This window comes from Saimiri boliviensis, chromosome 16 (genome assembly GCF_048565385.1).
Source record: "Saimiri boliviensis isolate mSaiBol1 chromosome 16, mSaiBol1.pri, whole genome shotgun sequence".
NCBI lineage: Eukaryota > Metazoa > Chordata > Mammalia > Primates > Cebidae > Saimiri > Saimiri boliviensis.
In genome coordinates, this window is record NC_133464.1 from 13231576 (window position 1) to 13249073 (window position 17498).

General features: G+C 43.2%; 1 protein-coding gene across 5 annotated transcripts in view; it reads right to left on the bottom strand.

Annotated features, from left to right (window-relative positions):
• The window catches only part of PCCA (propionyl-CoA carboxylase subunit alpha), a 445241-nt gene that overhangs the window by 22573 nt on the left and 405170 nt on the right, over positions 1–17498 (bottom strand). The window lies entirely within an intron of this gene.

The following is a 17498-nucleotide window of genomic DNA, read 5'->3' on the forward strand; positions in this document are numbered from 1 at the left end:
AAAGTAAACAGAAGCAAGTAGTAATTTAAAAGCCGTTTTGAAATCTCCAAATGTTATTCTTCCTTTTTAAAATGTCTTGTTCTTCACTCAACTCTCAATAGGGTAAAAATGAGTGTCTCGAAAGCACACATATAGAAATCAAATGCTGTATCCCACAAGTCAAACCATCAGTGATCCACAGATAAATGTGCCCCTGGGAAGCTGGTAAATCAAGTGCATGTGTCCCGAGTACATGCTCACATTTTCTCAATAGCAAGACAACACTAAGGTGCAGATTAGTGCTGTGCACTTTCTCACGAATTCAGCTGCTTGGTAATTAGCACTATTATAACAACATTTTATGCAGTTAGCAGCTCAAATTCTCAACTTCATAGTAACAGTTAACATATCCATCTACAGCAAGTGCACATTAGTGAAACACTGTGCATAGTTTAAGCCTTGTGAAATATGAACACTATGCTAACTTGCAAGAAAATAAAACAATGTTTCCAGAAACTAGAAAGTCTGGTTCAAGTTACCAGGACTGAAACTTGGGGGCAAAAGTCCAGAGCTTCTTTGCTGGGGGCCACAGCTGTCACCTTTCACCATACAGAGTGGCCCTTATACAGATGACTGCTGAACTAAGGACACCAGTATTGCAACTTCAAGAGTTTATAGTTTAGGTCATTATGCTAAATAATATTAAAAACAAAACCCACAAAGAAACATCAAGGGCTCTCAAGACGGAAACCAACGTCAGCACAATAAATAGTGTGAACTATGCTGAAACAAACCCTCCCAAGCATCAAGGCGACATAAATAGAAAGGAGAAAAGATTTGGAAAAGTGTAAGGGCTTGCTCCTGGTCATTAATCACTTGTTTAGACCATTTAAACTAGAGCCCTACAGCCTGCAGCCAAAACCAACATGCCTCAGCGACGTTTCTGATATTGCGTCCCAGTTCCTCAACATTTGCTCCAATTGAAAAAGGCCGTTAAACACAAAGTAAATCATCCAGTTAGCCTGGCTGTTTAGTGACACACAATTGATAATGTCAATACATTGCAGCGACATAATGCATCACTTTCAACACTCGTCCACTGCCATTTATCAATCAATCTGTATTTGAGGTTTTATTATGTTATTGGTAGGTAGTTCTTTAAGTCTTTTTTTTTTTTTTTTTTTGAGACAGAGTCTTGCTCTGTCACTGCCCAGGCTGGAGTGCAGTGGTGTGATCTCGGCTCACTGCAACCTCTGCCTCCTGGGTTCAAGCAATTCTTCTGCCTCAGCCTCCCAAGTAGCTGGGATTACAGGCACCTGCCAACACGCCTGGCTAATTTTTGTATTTTTAATAGAGTTGGGGTTTCACCATCTTGGCCAAGCCGGTTTCAAACTCCTGACCTCGTGATCCACCCACCTCGGCCTCCCAAAGTGCTGGGATTACAGGTGTGAGCAACCACGCCCAGCCTGGAGTTGTCTTTTACTGGATGGATGAATGTGCCACAAGGAGCCTCAATGGCAATGAGCAGCAACCTCATTTTCTGAGGGCAGAATTAACAAAAAATAGGAGTGGGAAGAAAATCCCAACAAAGCAAAAGAACAAAAATATGTGAAGCCCATTCAGCAACTCATTTTTCAAAAATCTAGCAAAAATGGGGAGGGTTTCCTTAGAGAAAAGAACCATATTAAGACTAATCATCAACAGCATGAAGGAATGAGTGAGTGAGTGAATCTGTGTGTATCCCGGGCTTGCTTCCAAAAGACAGTCTCCTCTGGAGGGAAGAATGTGGAGTTGTTTGTCAATAATACAAAAATCTGACCTCATCCTTTGTTCCACTTTGTTTTTGTAATTGGAAACATGAGGCTCATTCCAGTTCTACTGTCCTAAGATAAGCAACTTTTCAAAAAAAAAAAAAGTGCCAAAAATTAAATTGAAAATTAAACACTAGACCCAGCACTCAGTAACAGAGAGGATTTATTTCTTCCATTGCGTTGCACTGAGGTTACCTTGTATCTCAATCAGTTGTATCATCTGAGAGGCCTAAAACGGATGTGGAGGGAAGAGAGCGAGCATTGGGAAGGCTGCCCCATTCCTAGTCTTCTAAGAATTCTGAGGGTCTCTGACAGGAAGGAGGGCACCGAGAAGTCCTCAGTGGGTTTCCCCAGGGGCAAGTCTCTTAATGATGGCAGCCTCCCTGGAGCGTGGCACCGCAGTGTGCAGGTGTGCTGATGATAAAGGGGGCCCAGCCTCTGCCTAGCCCAGGTGCCTGCAAGCTGTCTAACAAGTAGGTGCATATGCCACAAAGGCAATTTGCTGGAATAAGTGGCACTTTCACATCCACAAAGGCAAGTCCATTTACAATGAACTGTACAGAATGCACAAAACAGAACATGCGCATTCTGTTTGATCAGGAGTCTCCGTGACACATTATGACTATAATGAGTCACTTTTTTCTTTTTACTCAAGAAAAATATTATAGATCTTTGAAAGCCATGTGCTCAATTATATAACAATACCAACATCTGTTAACAGTACAGGCTGTTTCTATTCTGTATCTCAAATTGTTTTATGTAATTATAAGTTTATAAGGTATTTGGTAAACCGGTAAGAAAGTACCTTTTTAAAGCACTATATAATTTGGGGTACAATGAAGTGTTCTCTTAAAAATCTATAATTAGGGCAGCATCAGCTTACAGAAAAGTACAGGAAATGTTATAAAAACACAATTATGTAAATAAGCATGAGGTGAGGAAGTGTACCATTTCACTCTGGTGCCCACCCCTCTCCTTTTTCTCCTCCTATCTGAAATGTGCTTTGCTCATCTCAAGTTGAAGTCATGCTGTCTCATATGGTGCAGAATGAATGATCTTTGGGGAAAAAAGACGGGGAGCTCAGCCTTCCCATGTAAACCCTCAGTCCCCCCATGAAGTTGGAGCACCTGGCAAGTGTTCTAATGTGAGGGCTTTGACAACAATCTTGCCTTTATAGGTTTTCTTAACTATTTTTACTATTATGAATTCACTGAAGAAACTCAAAATTGAAAATGCCAAAATGCTGGCTTGTTTGGGATGCAAATTCGGAAACTGAAATAGAGAAAGGCAGAGGAAACGAAGGTAGAGATGTCTGCGATGCTGTGAAGTAAACTGCTGGCCAAGAAAATTGAAGCAGAAAACTGAAAAACCCTTCCTGAAGTGTTCTGGTCTGAAGTAGCAGAAATGAGTGCTGAGAGGGGTTGCTAAGGAGTCTTACGATTTAGTTCTAACATATCCTAGATGTTGAACCAAGGAGGACTGCTGGCCCCGCCACGCTGTGTTGTGTACAGAACACATGATGCCGAAGGAGAGCCACAGGAGAAATCGGGAGACAAGGCGATGTGGCTCCCGTCCTGGCAACAGCAGAGCCTGAAAGCCCAAGTCTCTCAAGCCAACAGACCCAAGTGTGAAATCCCAACAAGATGGCACCCTTTGACCAAGTTACCTCCTTCTCAGACAAATGTTACCTCTAAAACCAAGCTAATACATGTCTTGAATGATTGTTTTGAGGATTAAATTTACAAAGATTTGCAGTGCACCTAGCAAGTACTTGACAATAATTATTCACCAGGTATTATTTCCTGTCTCCTTTCCAAACATTTCTTTTTTTTTTTTTGAGGTGGAGTTTCGCTCTTGTTACCCAGGCTGGAGTGCAATGGCGCGATCTCGGCTCACCGCAACCTCTGCCTCCTGGGTTCAGGCAAATTCTCCTGCCTCAGCCTCCTGAGTAGCTGGGATTACAGGCACGTGCCACCATGCCCAGTGAATTTTTTGTATTTTTAGTAGAGACGGGGTTTCACCATGTTGACCAGGATGGTCTCGATCTGTTGACCTCGTGATCCACCCGCCTCAGCCTCCCAAAGTGCTGGGATTACAGGCTTGAGCCACCGCGCCCGGCCTTTCCAAACATTTCTTATCGTATTGTTCAGAATGGGACAGTGGTGGATTTTTTTTGGGGGGGGCGGACAGAGAACAGGATACCACTCTGGCACCCAGGTTGGAATGCAGTGGTATGACCATGGCTCACTAGTCTCAACCTCCTGGGCACAAGTGATCCTCCCTCCTCAGCCTTCCACCAAGTAGCTGGGATACAGGCAGACACCACCATGCCTACTTAGTGTTTGAATATGTTTTGTAGAGATGGAGTTTTGACACATTGCCCAGGCTGGTCTTGAACTCTTGGCTCAAGGGATCCACCTGTCCCACGTTCCCACAGTGCTGAGATTACAGGCATGAGCCACTGTGCCAGGCTGACACTGGTGGATTTTATTTTAAAATTGTATATTGGCCGGGCGCGGTGGCTCAAGCCTGTAATCCCAGCACTTTGGGAGGCCGAGGCGGGTGGATCACGAGGTCGAGAGATCGAGACCATCCTGGTCAACATGGTGAAACCCCGTCTCTACTAAAAATACAAAAAAACTAGCTAGGCATGGTGGTGCGTGCCTGTAATCCCAGCTACTCAGGAGGCTGAGGCAGGAGAATTGCCTGAACCCAGGAGGTGGAGGTTGCGGTGAGCCGAGATCGCGCCATTGCACTCCAGCCTGGGTAACAGGAGCGAAACTCCGTCTCAAAAAAAAAAAAAAAAAAAAAAAAAAAAATTGTATATTGTAGGACATCTCAGATTAACTTCTAATTGTTATAGTTCTAGCTCTGTGGCTACACACTTGAGAGCAAATAGGTTAAAATCTTCAAACATCACATCTGGCTCTAAATCAAAGAAAGGAAGTTGGTTCCATGTCCAGAGAGCTTCCCGAGCACACAGTAAGGGACCCCACAGTTGTCTTTTCCTCAGACACTTAGAGGCATAGCACATTAGACAAACAGTTTCGTTCATTCATTCAAAAACCATTTATCAAGCATATCTGGGCAATATAAGAATACAAAATAAACAAGAAAAAAATGACTCCTGACCTAAATACCATAATCTTGCCAGAGGGAAAAGACATTCATGAATCACACAATATAAATGTATTTGAGTAGACTGGGCACAGTGGCTCACGCCTGTAATCCCAGCACATTGGGAGGCAGAGGTGGGTGGATCACCGGAAGTCAGGAGTTCGAGACCAGCCTAGCCAACATGGTGAAACCCCGTCTCTACTAAAAATACAAAAAAAAAAAAAAAAAAAAAAAAATTAGCCGGGCCTGGTGGCAGGCACCTGCACTCAGGAGGCTGAGGCAGGAGAATCACTTGAACCTGGGGGGCAGAGGTTGTAATGAGTCGAGATCGCACCATTGCACTCCAGCCTTGGGGACAAGAGTGAGACTTTGTCTCAAAAAAACAAAACAACAACAATAAAAAACATAAATAAATGTATACGAATACTACTAAGAGCCGGGCGCGGTGGCTCAAGCCTGTAATCCCAGCATTTTGGGAGGCTGAGGCGGGTGGATCACGAGGTCAAGAGATCAAGACCATCCTGGTCAACATGGTGAAACCCCGTCTCTACTAAAAATACAAAACATTAGCTGGGCATGGTGGTGCGTGCCTGTAATCCCAGCTACTTGGGAGGCTGAGGCAGGAGAATTGCCTGAACCCAGGAAGCGGAAGTTGCGGTGAGCCGAGATCGCGCCATTGCACTCCAGCCTGGGTAACGAGAGCGAAACTCCGTCTCAAAAAAAAAAAATAATAATAAAATAAAATAAAATAAAATAAAAATACTACTACTAAGAAGGCAATCAATATAAAGTAGGCTTTATTTTACCCCATCTCTTACAGAAAACCTCCAGGTTGTGAGGCAGTAGAGTAGTGGTTTACTGTTTTGAATCCGGAGTCAGAATACTCTACCACTTAGAAACTTGGGAAAGTTCGACTTTCCAGGTCTCAGATTCCCTTTTCATGAACTGTGGATCATAACAGTGCCTACTTCAAAAGGTGGTGTGGGGAGTAAGTGAACTCTTGTCCAAAGAACCCTCCGAACACAGAAACCCCATGTAAGTATTTAATAGCCATTGTTAACACATGTCCACAGATGGACAGAATTCTTGGGCAGAGTCACTGAGAAGACAGTGGAGGCTGTCCAGGCAGGTATAGAAATCAATACACAAGAATCTAAATCGCTCTCACGCTCTGGTACACGCTCTCAGGTGCACAACAGCCACGTACGTCAACTCTTCATGCTCATTCTCCTAGCCTTAAAATTTGGCCCTCTATTCAGTTCTCATATGAACATTCTCCTGACGTGTAACTTTATCCTATCTAAGCAGCTTTGACTATAGTCATCTTTCCCCAGACTTTAAGACTATGTTTCTAATTTCTCATGGTAGAAGAATTCGTATTTGAGGAACCTGAGATTTTATAAGAAACCTGAATTTGTGAGTGAAACTTGATGGCTCCTATAAAACAATGTATTTTATGGAGTCAAAAACAGTTATAGCTTGTTGTAACAAGTCCAATGGTAAGAAGGTGTACAAGACAACTTACTAGCTGGGTGTGGTAGCTCACACCTGTAATACCAGAACTTTGGGAGGCCAGGGCGGGTAGATCACGAGGTCAGGAGATCAAGATCATCCTAGCCAACATAGTGAAACCCCATGTCTACTAAAAATATAAAAATTAGCCAGGCATGGTGGCATGTGCCTGTAGTCCCTACTCAGGAGGCTGAGGCAGGAGAATGACTTGAACCTGGGAGGTGGAGGATGCAGTGAGCCAAGATCGTACCACTGCACTCCAGCCTGGGTGACAGAATGAGGCTCTATCTCAAAAAATAAAAAAATAAAATCTATTAATCCACCCTCTTACATCTAATCCCACTCCCCTTGAGTAATGTTAATTTTTATTGTATATCTTTTATTCACACAAATCTATCAAAATATAAACATATAATATATGTAAACTACAAATACATTTAGCCTGGGTAAAATGAAACACTGAAGACAGATTAGTTATTATTATGATTATTGAGACAGGATCTCGCTCTGTCACTCAGGCTGGAGTGCAGTATTGTGATCACAGCTCACTGCAGCCTTGACCTCCTGGGCCCAAGTGATCCTCCCACCTCAGCCTCCTGAGTAGCTAAGACCATAGGCACATGCCACCAGCCAGGCTAATTCGTTTTAAATTTTTTGTAGACAGGGTTTCGCTATGTTGCCCAGGCTGGTCTTAAACTACTAGGCTCAAGTGATCCACCCACCTTGGCCTCCCAGAGTGTTGGGATTACAGGTGTGAGCCACTGTGCCTGGCCCATAGCTCATTTAAAGAGGGAGAGATTGATGATCTTTTGCCATTCAACATCCTTGATTCACTATAGACTTTTAAACATAGGGATGTTTAAGACAGAAAGAACTTTAGGTAAATTATTTTTCCTTGTACCTAGCTTGTCTAGAAGCATGCTGCTGTTCTGAGCCTCTCTCAACATGAAGCCTCTGCCCAGGACAACTGAAGAATGTGGCAGAGTATCCTCCAATGGCCCTGTCAATCTCTCTTACCCACAATCCAGCCTCCCCTCCTCCCCAGGAATCAGAAGGTCCAGCTGTAAATAGAGCTGTAAGGCCCTGGATCTGCGCTGGCCTCAGCTTCTATAACCTTTCCCAATGTTGCACTAAAATTCCTGTCCTCTGCTGTCTGTTCTGCCTCCCTCTTCTTTTCTCAACTTTGTTTTCTAATTATCCCCAACAGCGTGACTTGTTATCTGCATGGAACAGGCAACCCTGCCTGGCTGCAGTGACTCCACTAGGATTTTCCCTAAATCCCTGTCCTTTACTCCTAAGAGTCTATCTCATATCCAACCATTTGTACCAATCAACAGAAAGCTCTCTTAACTTTGTAAATTGTAACCACTCAGTCATTTTCAAGTCTAGAGGGCCAGAAATGCCAAAAGTAACTGCCAAAAGCTTTAGTCACAGAAGTTAAGGTCGGTTCCCTGTGGTCTAATTTGTAAATGATAGCTGTCTAATCAAAATGGAAAATGCCTACCTAACCCTCTTACCATTGCAATTCAATAATGCTACATAGTAGCCTATGAAATAAGACTAGGAGACATTTCCCTTGCATCTATGTAATCCAGAAACCAGGAATACTATCAGCCATTCTGTGCTGCTCTGCTGTCCTCTTGGTTGAAAATATATAGTACACACAGCCAGGGTGAGGCGAGATGAGAGGGTCCCCATTCAGCAGGGACATCTACCTTGGTATCTACCTTAGTGAATTTCATCTGCATCAGGGGCTGGGCCTGTTTCACAGACTTAGAAAATAGACTTTCACTATACACTCAGCATGGATCATTCTGAATGAGATGGATTCACTTTTATGAAGCTCACAAGATACTGACATGTAAACCATCTTAGGAATTTACAACCAGAAATAGGTTTATAAAGGGAACTCACACACCTCCTAACTGTACTGTGAGTACTAAATGATAGTCAGTGGGTCTTTGATAAATACAGAATCCACAGAAGAGGCATTGTCTCCACCAAGACAGCAAAAGCAGCAGTTCTCAAACACGGAAGCATCAAAACTCACCTGGAGGGCTAGTAAACACACAGACTGCTAGGCCCCCTGCTTCAGTTTCCAATTCAGGTTTGAGCTGGGGTCTGCAATTTTTTCAGATGGAGTCTCGCTCTGTTGCCCAGGCTGGAGTGCTGTGGTGCAATCTCAGCTCATCACAACCTCCACTTCCCAGGTTCAGGTGATTCTCCTGCCTCAGTCTTCTGAGTAGCTGGGATTACAGGCATGTACCACCATGCCTCGCTAAGTTTTTTGTATTTTTACTACAGATGGGGTTTCACTATGTTGGCCAGGCTGGTCTCAAACTCCTGACCTCGTGATCTACCCGCCTTGGCCTCCCAAAATGCTGGTATGAGCCATCATACCTAGCCTGGGGTCTGCATTTTTAATGAGTTCCCAGCAGATGCTGAAGCTGCTGGTCTGAGGAAGGTGAACAGAAGGCCTTCTCCACTATGGAATGGCCTTTCCCAGGGAATTTAGTGCATGTCCGTGAGAAGCCTTTCTCCTCCTAGACTCAACTGACAACGCACTGCTGAAGAAGGCTTCTCCAATAGTACGCAATGGAGACTCAGAAGGGCGACGGGGTGGGAGGCGGGTGGGTGATGAGAAATTACTCAATGGGTACAATGTACATTATGCAGGCAATGGCTATCTAAAAGCCCTGACTTCATCTCTATGTGTATCACAAGTTTACACTTGTACCTCATAAGTTTATATAAATAAAATAATTTTTAAAAATAATGTTTCTTTGACTCTTGTTCTAGGTAGAAAAATCTTTGACACATTTTTTTTCTTTTTTTCTGAGATGAGTCTCGTTCTGTTGCTCAGGCTGGAGTGCAATGGTGTGCTCTTGGGTCACCGCAACCTCTGCCTCCTGGTTTCAAGTGGTTCTCCTGCCTCGGCCTCCTGAGTAGCTGGGATTACAGGCATTTGCCACCACGACTGGCTAATTTTTGTATTTTCAGTAGAGACAGGGTTTCACCATGTTGGTCAGGCTAGTCTCGAACCGCTGACCTTGTGATCTGCCCGCCTCAGCCTCCCGAAGTGCTAGGATTACATGTGTGAGCCACCATGCCTGGCTTCTTTTTTTTTTTTTTTCTCAGAGTCTCACTCTGTTGCCCAGGCTGGAATGCAGTGGCATGATGTTGGCTCACTGCAACCTCTGCCTCCAGGATTCAGTCATCATGCCTCATACACAAAAGATATATCTTTAAAGAATCTTCTGCATATATTCAGTCTTGCTTATTTGATGTCTCAAGGTTTGGGGAGTGTTTCAGTGTCTACAGTTACTACCCCATTTAATTTTTCTTTGGCCTCAATGTTACTCTCCTAAATTATATCGAATATATTATTAGAAGGGTGAGGTTAGGAAAGGAACTCATCGATATAGACTGAAGGCCTCTCTAGTCTGTATGTGACCTTGACGTCTGAGACTGGAGAATACCACTGTGCTCAAAGTATCTTCTGGGAGAGAGGTTCTCTTTAAATGTTTACAGATTTCAGATGAGCTGAAACCAGCCTTAACTGCTCAATATTTGGGCAACTGTGACTGTTCCTTTGATCCCCTGGTTTATTAAAAATTATGGGGAAGCTAAAAAAAGTCTTAGAAAATTTAGCAAGGTAACTTTAAATGGAATGCATGTTATTACATGAACTAATTAAGTGTAAATCCCTTGAAAATGAACTTTAATATTAAATATATATATAAATACATCCTTAAGGAGATTCTGGTCTCAACAAATAACAACAAAATATAAGCACCAGACCACTACTGCCCTGGATCTGGTGTCTGCAAGAGGAAATAACACACCGAAGAGCTGGACTTTCCTTTGACTTTCAACTATACTACAATCTTATTAGAAGGTGGAAAGCCTGGTGACTCCATCCATTTTAACACTAATCACCTCAATCTGAAGGCAGTCTCAGGAGAAAACGGACTGAGCGAGAATTGTTTAGCTTTTTTCCTGTGTGGCAAGATTCCATTCTTGTGCAATTTCTTACTTAAATTATATTCAGAGGTAGAATAATCTAAAGATAAATTCCAAATACTGTCTCTCTCATCTTAAAAAAAAAAAAAAAAGGCCGGGCACGGTGGCTCACGCCTGTAATCCCAGCACTTTGGGAGGCCGAGGCAGGTGGATTACGAGGTCAAGAGATCAAGACCATCCTGGTCAACATGGTGAAACCCCATCTCTACTAAAAATACAAAACATTAGCTGGGCATGGTGGCGCATGCCTGTAATCCCAGCTACTCAGGAGGTTGAGGCAGGAGAATTGCCTGAACCCAGGAGGCAGAGGTTGCAGTGAGCCGAGATCGCACCATTGCACTCCAGCCTAGGTAACAAGAGTGAAGCCGGGCGCGGTGGCTCAAGCCTGTAATCCCAGCACTTTGGGAGGCCGAGGCGGGTGGATCACGAGGTCGAGAGATCGAGACCATCCTGGTCAACATGGTGAAACCCCGTCTCTACTAAAAGTGCAAAAAATTAGCTGGGCATGGTGGCGTGTGCCTGTAATCCCAGCTACTCAGGAGGCTGAGGCAGGAGAATTGCCTGACCCCAGAAGGCGGAGGTTGCGGTGAGCTGAGATCGCGCCATTGCACTCCAGCCTGGGTAACAAGGGCGAAACTCCGTCTCAAAAAAAAAAAAAAAAAAAAAAAACAAGAGTGAAACTCTGTCTCAGAAAAAAAAAAAAAAAAAAGAATGCTATTCCTTCTCCCCAAATAACAGAAGCATGATTTAATTGTATTTTCCTTCAAAACTCTCTGCAGTCAATAACATACTAGCACCTCCAAAAAAGTCTCAAGCAACCTGTGAATCAGAAACACAAATACTTTTTTCCTTTGTTTCTCCTATGTTATTTTGAAAACTGTCTGTAAAAGAAAAAACCTTTTAAAAATATCAAATATACTCATCTTGTTTATTACATTCAGATGAATGAGAAAGTTCACATAGGTGTTTGGGCTTATTTTTGTCACTAGACATAATGGGACAAATGAGCGTCTGTGACAGAGTAGTCTATCCTAGACACTCTAGAAACACTCTTTATCCTGAGGAGGCAGGATAGGAAAGGCTGGAACTGCCTTACTAAGATATTACTTGTCCCAACATAAGAGTCTGTCTTGAGGCATCCTACTACAGTCTTGCCTATTACTCTACTAATTAAAAGAGGCTGACTAGAGCCATGTGGGATAGATAGAGTGAGGGCTGGACCAGAAGAAAATAACTGGAAGAGTTTCTCTATCAAACATTAAAAAGCATCAACATCAGAATCACAAATATGTCACTAATCTCTTAAATCCCGCGAATGAGCAGATCAGCCATTTCTCTGCCAAACGCCTGAATGGAACAATGACTACCTTCCAGCATGCAACACTATCTTCTAGTCTCACCAGTTATGAACACGGATGCTGACACAGGAGAAACCTTATTATTCAAGCACCTTTTGGGAACAGCAAAGGCTATGAATATTTTAGAGCTGGCGTAAGAGTGCTACACGGAGCAATGGAAGCAAACTCGTAGTGTTCCATGTATTGACTCTACACCCATAGTTTTGTGGCTTGGTGAAAAGCTTTCACTTGTCACAACTCACGGTTTTCTACAGTAACCTGAATTGACATCAATGATTTTGCTTGCAATGCTGGTGGAAGTCTTCTCTTCCACTGCCAAGTTCTCAGAACCAGGGAACTGAATCAATGCCTTGTTAAAAGGTTTTGACAAGGTATGGCAGCAGAATACAGAATTTTTCTCTACTATAAACAAGTATGCTAACATAACAGAGATGAATCATTAAACTACCTCCACACCAAGAAATATGACTCCAACACAGTTCAATAGGGAGGAGTTATTTTAAGCATACTTAAGGAACATGGTTGGTAGTGGAATAAACTAAAGAAGTCCCGACACAGGCTACTGTGTGGATGAACCTCAGAAGTGTTACACTGAGTGGAAGAAGGCACACACGAACAGTAGACTAGCAGTTGCCAGATATTGGGGGAAGCGGGGAATAGGGAGTGACCTCTTAATGGGAATGGGGTTTCCTTTTGGGGTGATGATTGGTCTTGGAACTGGAGAGAAATGATGGTTGTACAGCATTGTGAATGTTAATAAATGCACTGAATTGTATGTTTTAAGTTAGCTAATGGTTAATCGTATGTGATGTGAATTTTAACTTGAGAAACAAGGAAATGTATTTGGCCACATGAATTTGTAAAGCTTTTGTGTACAGGCTCTTTAGTCACTAACATGGGTGTTCCCAACTGATTTGTGGCCTCTCTCTCTCTCTCTGACTCTCCCTCTCTCTCATTTTTGGCATGTCTTCTCCAGTAGATAGTACGAACCCCCATGAGAGAGGATTACAGTATCTGGTAATCTGGTACACAGAAGACATTCAGTATTTATGAATGAAAAAAGAAAAAAATTGGTAAATTATTTTTTGGCTAACCTACACATCTCCAGACAAAAAGAGAGGCAACTGGCTATAACTACGACAACTTCCAACGTTGGGCTGGGTGTGGTGGCTCACGCCTGTAATCTCAGCAGTTTGAGAGGCTAAGGTGGGAGGATTACTTTGAGGCCAGAACTTCAAGACCAGCCTGGGCGATACAGCAAGACCTTGTCTCTACCAAAAAACAACAACAAAAAAACAGGTTGGCCAGGCATAGTGGCACATTCCTGTAATACTAGCTCTCATGAGGCTGAGGCAGGAGGATCACTTGAGCCCAGTAGTTCGAAGTTTACGGTGAGCTATGATCCTGCCACTACACTCCAGCCTGAGTGACAGAGTACAGAGTGAGACCCTGTGACTAAAAAAAAAAAAAAAAAGAAAAGAAAACAAAACAAAACAAAAACATCCAATGCTGAAGAATGTGATTCTTCAGGCTAAAATCAAGAGCCCATTTCTCTTAGTGATAAATTTTTACCAGGTTATTAGAAATCTCACTAAATTTGTGGACTCTAAGTCTAGATCTGAAAGGGACAAAAGAGAGAGAGAGAAAAAAAGAAACCTCACTAAATTCTTTTGAACATTTATTTTTGCCTAGACAGCATTGAAATTTAGACCTGACTTCGTAATCCTTTTCTTGCTGACAGTATCACTAATGGTCACCTGCAAAGATGACCTCACTGGTAGGAGAGAGGAAATGACTGGGCATAAATTTCATTTGAAGACTCTTGGAGAATTACAGCAGTTTCTTGAAAGAAGCCTGGAAAAGTCCTTGCAGCTCTGATAGTATCTGCTACCCCAAGCCTTGGTAAGTCAGTTCTTACTGCCACTAAAATTTTTTAAAAAATTAAATTGGCTGGTGTCAAAGAGGCTACACTGCTTTACCACTCCACATTCAAACCAAAGAATAGGACGCTTCTCAGATGCATACTCCAAAGCCAAATTCGGTGATTTTTCATTTTATTTGCACAATTTGTTCACATTTTCACTTCACTCATTTTCACTCTCAAAAAAGTGAGAAAAAATGAAGCAATTTTTGGCAAAGATTTCTATTTTCTAAGGAGGACACCAATTTCCAGTGCAACCAAATTAACTGTGCGTCTTATGATGAAACTTCTTATAATCTTCCCCCCACCAATTCCCCATTTCTCTGCTATTTTTAGCTCTGTGTTAATTAGGGGAGAGAACTATGGAATTCAGAGACCAAAGAGACCCTAGAACTTTTGAGGGACAAGGAGCATAGCCTCTGCTTCCAGCCTCCCGTGAGAACAACTGCACTTTACTGCCTTGCTGGGACTCTGTGACATCTTCCAAACACCATCCTAGAACTCAAGCTGCCGGCCACTGAGGTTCCCCGAATACACTGTGCGGTCTCAGGGCTCCCATGGCTGTATTCATGGTAGCATATCCTGCTGAACCCTCCTCCCCATTTTCCTTTGTTTGGCTGACTCACAATCATTCCTTAAGTTACAGTTGAGGTGTTGGCAACTCCAGAAGCCTTCCCTGAGCTCCAAGGTTGGGTGACATCTACTTACTGGCTCCCAAGGCCACCTCAACTTAACTGTCTATTTCCTTTATCAGACAAATGGAAAAAGGAAAGCAGTAACTTTGGAGAAAGCAGACAAACACCACCTGAACCAAATGATCAAAGTGATGCTATTAATAACAGGATAAAGAGAAACACGTGGCTGGGTGCGTTGGCTCACACCTGTAATCCCAGCACTTTGGGAGGCCAAGGTGGGCTGACTACCTGAGGTCAGGAGTTCAAGACCAGCCTGGCCAACATGGTGAAACTGCATCTCTACTAAAAATACAAAAATTAGCTGGGCGGGGTGGTGGGCACCTGTAATCCCACTCAGGAGGCTGAGGCAGGAGAATCGCTTGAACCTGGGAGGCAGAGGTTGCAGTGAGCTGAGATCGTGCCAATCTCACCCTGGGAGACAGGGTGAGACTCCAGCTCAAAAAAAAAAAAAAAAAAAAAAGAGAGAGAGAGAGAGAGAGAGACATGTCCCTCCTGAAAGGAGACAATGAGAAGGCCACAATAGCACTACCCTTACATTCCCGCCAAAAATGAACTAATAGCCTATGAGGAAACACCAATGAATCCAAATTGACAGCCATTTGACAAAATAAAAGGCATGTCTTCAAAAATGTCAAGATCATGAAAGCCCAAGAACGGCTGAGGAACTATTCGAGATGAAGGAGACGAAAAGGACATGCAGGGTGTGACTCTGAATGGATCCCGCGTCAGAAAATAACACTTTCCTTCTTTTGTGTTAAAGCCAGTATTTTTCATAGTGAGTAAACTGGCAACAATTTGAAAACATTTTAAAGAGTAGGAAAACTGGCAGAATTTGAAAGGTTCGTACATTAGACAACATCACTGTTTCAATGTGGATTTCCTAATTTTGATAGCAGTTCTGCACTAAAGCTATATAAGGGAATGTTGTCCTGTGTCAATGAAATACACACTTAAGTACTTAGCAACTTCCTGAAATGGTTCAGAAGATACCAATTATTTACATATATAGATGGTGGGGGGTGGCGGGGGGGAGAGAGAGAGAGAGAGAGAGAGAGAGAGAGAGAGAGAGAGAGAGAGAGAGAGAGAGAGAATACACAATAAATCGGCCATGATAAAATGTTAACATTTGGGGACTCTGGGTGAAATCATCTGGACATTCTTTGTATCATTGTTTTGCAACTTTTCCGCAAGTCTTTAGTTCTTTCAAAATAAGTTTTAAAAAATCAAAAAGTATCAAAATCTAAAATAAATTTCCCTTTTATATGAGAAAAAACTAAGTGTGGGATTAAAAGCATGCAGGCTATGATCAGGGTAGTGAGAAAATCTGCAGTAATTACTTTGAAAGTGAAGTCAGTGGTTACACAGAGTGCTAATTGGAAGTTGGCACAATTCCAGGGCGCTGACACTATCTCCCAAATTAACCCAACAAACTGGACAGCAGAGCAGGAAAAAGTATTTTCTTTATTGGGTAGTCATAAATGAGAGGAACATTCCAAATAATGCTGAGCTACTTTACAAATATGGATTTTTCTCACAAGCTTTACAAACAACAACAAAAAAATTGTCTGCACTAAAGGCAATTATCCTGCAAATAACTACAAGTTAACAAAAATAGAAGGGACACTCAGTAGTCCCCTGGCATTCACCGCCAGCAGCAGTATCATCTCTCCAGTGCTGGCCATTTCAGAGAAGGTGGCATTTTCCAGGACAAGCAGAAATTAACTACACTAGCTATAGGGGCTACGAGACATTACAAAGTGTGCAACTGCTCGGGAACATGCACATGTACAGATAAACTGTGGAACCAGTATGTGGAGGTAATGTGGACAGGTTTCCTAACAGCAGCCGAAAGCCTGGACTAATCTTGGTTTTGGAGTTGTCCTGTGTTGGGTAGCATGGTTAGAGGGGTCTCAGGCATCCACCACTAGATGCCACAGCACTCCCTCCCAGATGTGACACGGGCATCCACCACTAGATGCCACAGCACTCCCTCCCAGGTGTGACACGGGCATCCACCACTAGATGCCACAGCACTCCCTCCCAGGTGTGATAGGGGCATCCACCACTAGATGCCACAGCACTCCCTCCCAGGTGTGACACGGGCGTCCAAGCACTAGATGCCACAGTATTCCCTTCCAGGTGTGACACGGGTGTCCAAGCACTAGATGCCACAGTATTCCCTCCCAGGTGTGACATGGGCATCCACCACTAGATGCTACAGCACTCCCTCCCAGGTGTGACAACCAAGTATGTCTCCAGACATTGCCTAATATCCCCTGGGGGGCAAAATTGCCCCAGTTGAGAATTGCTGCTCTAAGCTCCCTCCCACCAGCAAATTTCTCTGAGTCTGTTGAGAAAATGAAATACTACGGAATTTCAGAGAGACAACTAAGGCAGTCAGAGGAGGATTTGGGGAACAGGGAGGATTTGAGAGGAGTCTCAGGGTAAAATAAATCTGAATAAGGGTAGAGGAAATGGTGAGCTTTCCAGAATTGGGAATGGCATGATTTAAGGAATGTACACAGGAAAGAACAGACTGCCACAGGATTGTCAGGAAGCCAGGGGGCCGCTCAGAGGCTTCACTACTAGATAAAGTGAGAAGTAGTTGCCATGTTGCAATGTGTTGAGGGAATTTCAAACCTAAAGTCAAGACTGCTGGCCGGGCATGGTGGCTCGCGCCTGTAATCCAAGCACTTTGGAGGCCAAGGTGGGTGGATCACCTGTGGTTGGGAGTTCAAGGCCAGCCTGACCAACATGGTGAAACCCTGTCTTTAATTTAAAAAAAAAAAAAAAAAAAAAGACTGCTTAGGGTGGCATCCTGACCCAGCCATGGCATCCAAAGGTTAATGCTAAGTACAGCCCCAGAAGGGGCTGTTGAACATTAAACTGCTGTTTAATGTTCTTGTTAAACAACAACCCCCATCATCTAATACTTCATTAAACAAACAATGGCCTAAGAGATGAGAACTTGGTAATGTCTGCTTCTTATATGCCACTGCTCTCTGTGTCTGAATGGTATAGATTGAATTTTAAAGTATACTTTAAAGAGAAGCTGAAAGTGTCCAGGTGTGGTGGCTTACAC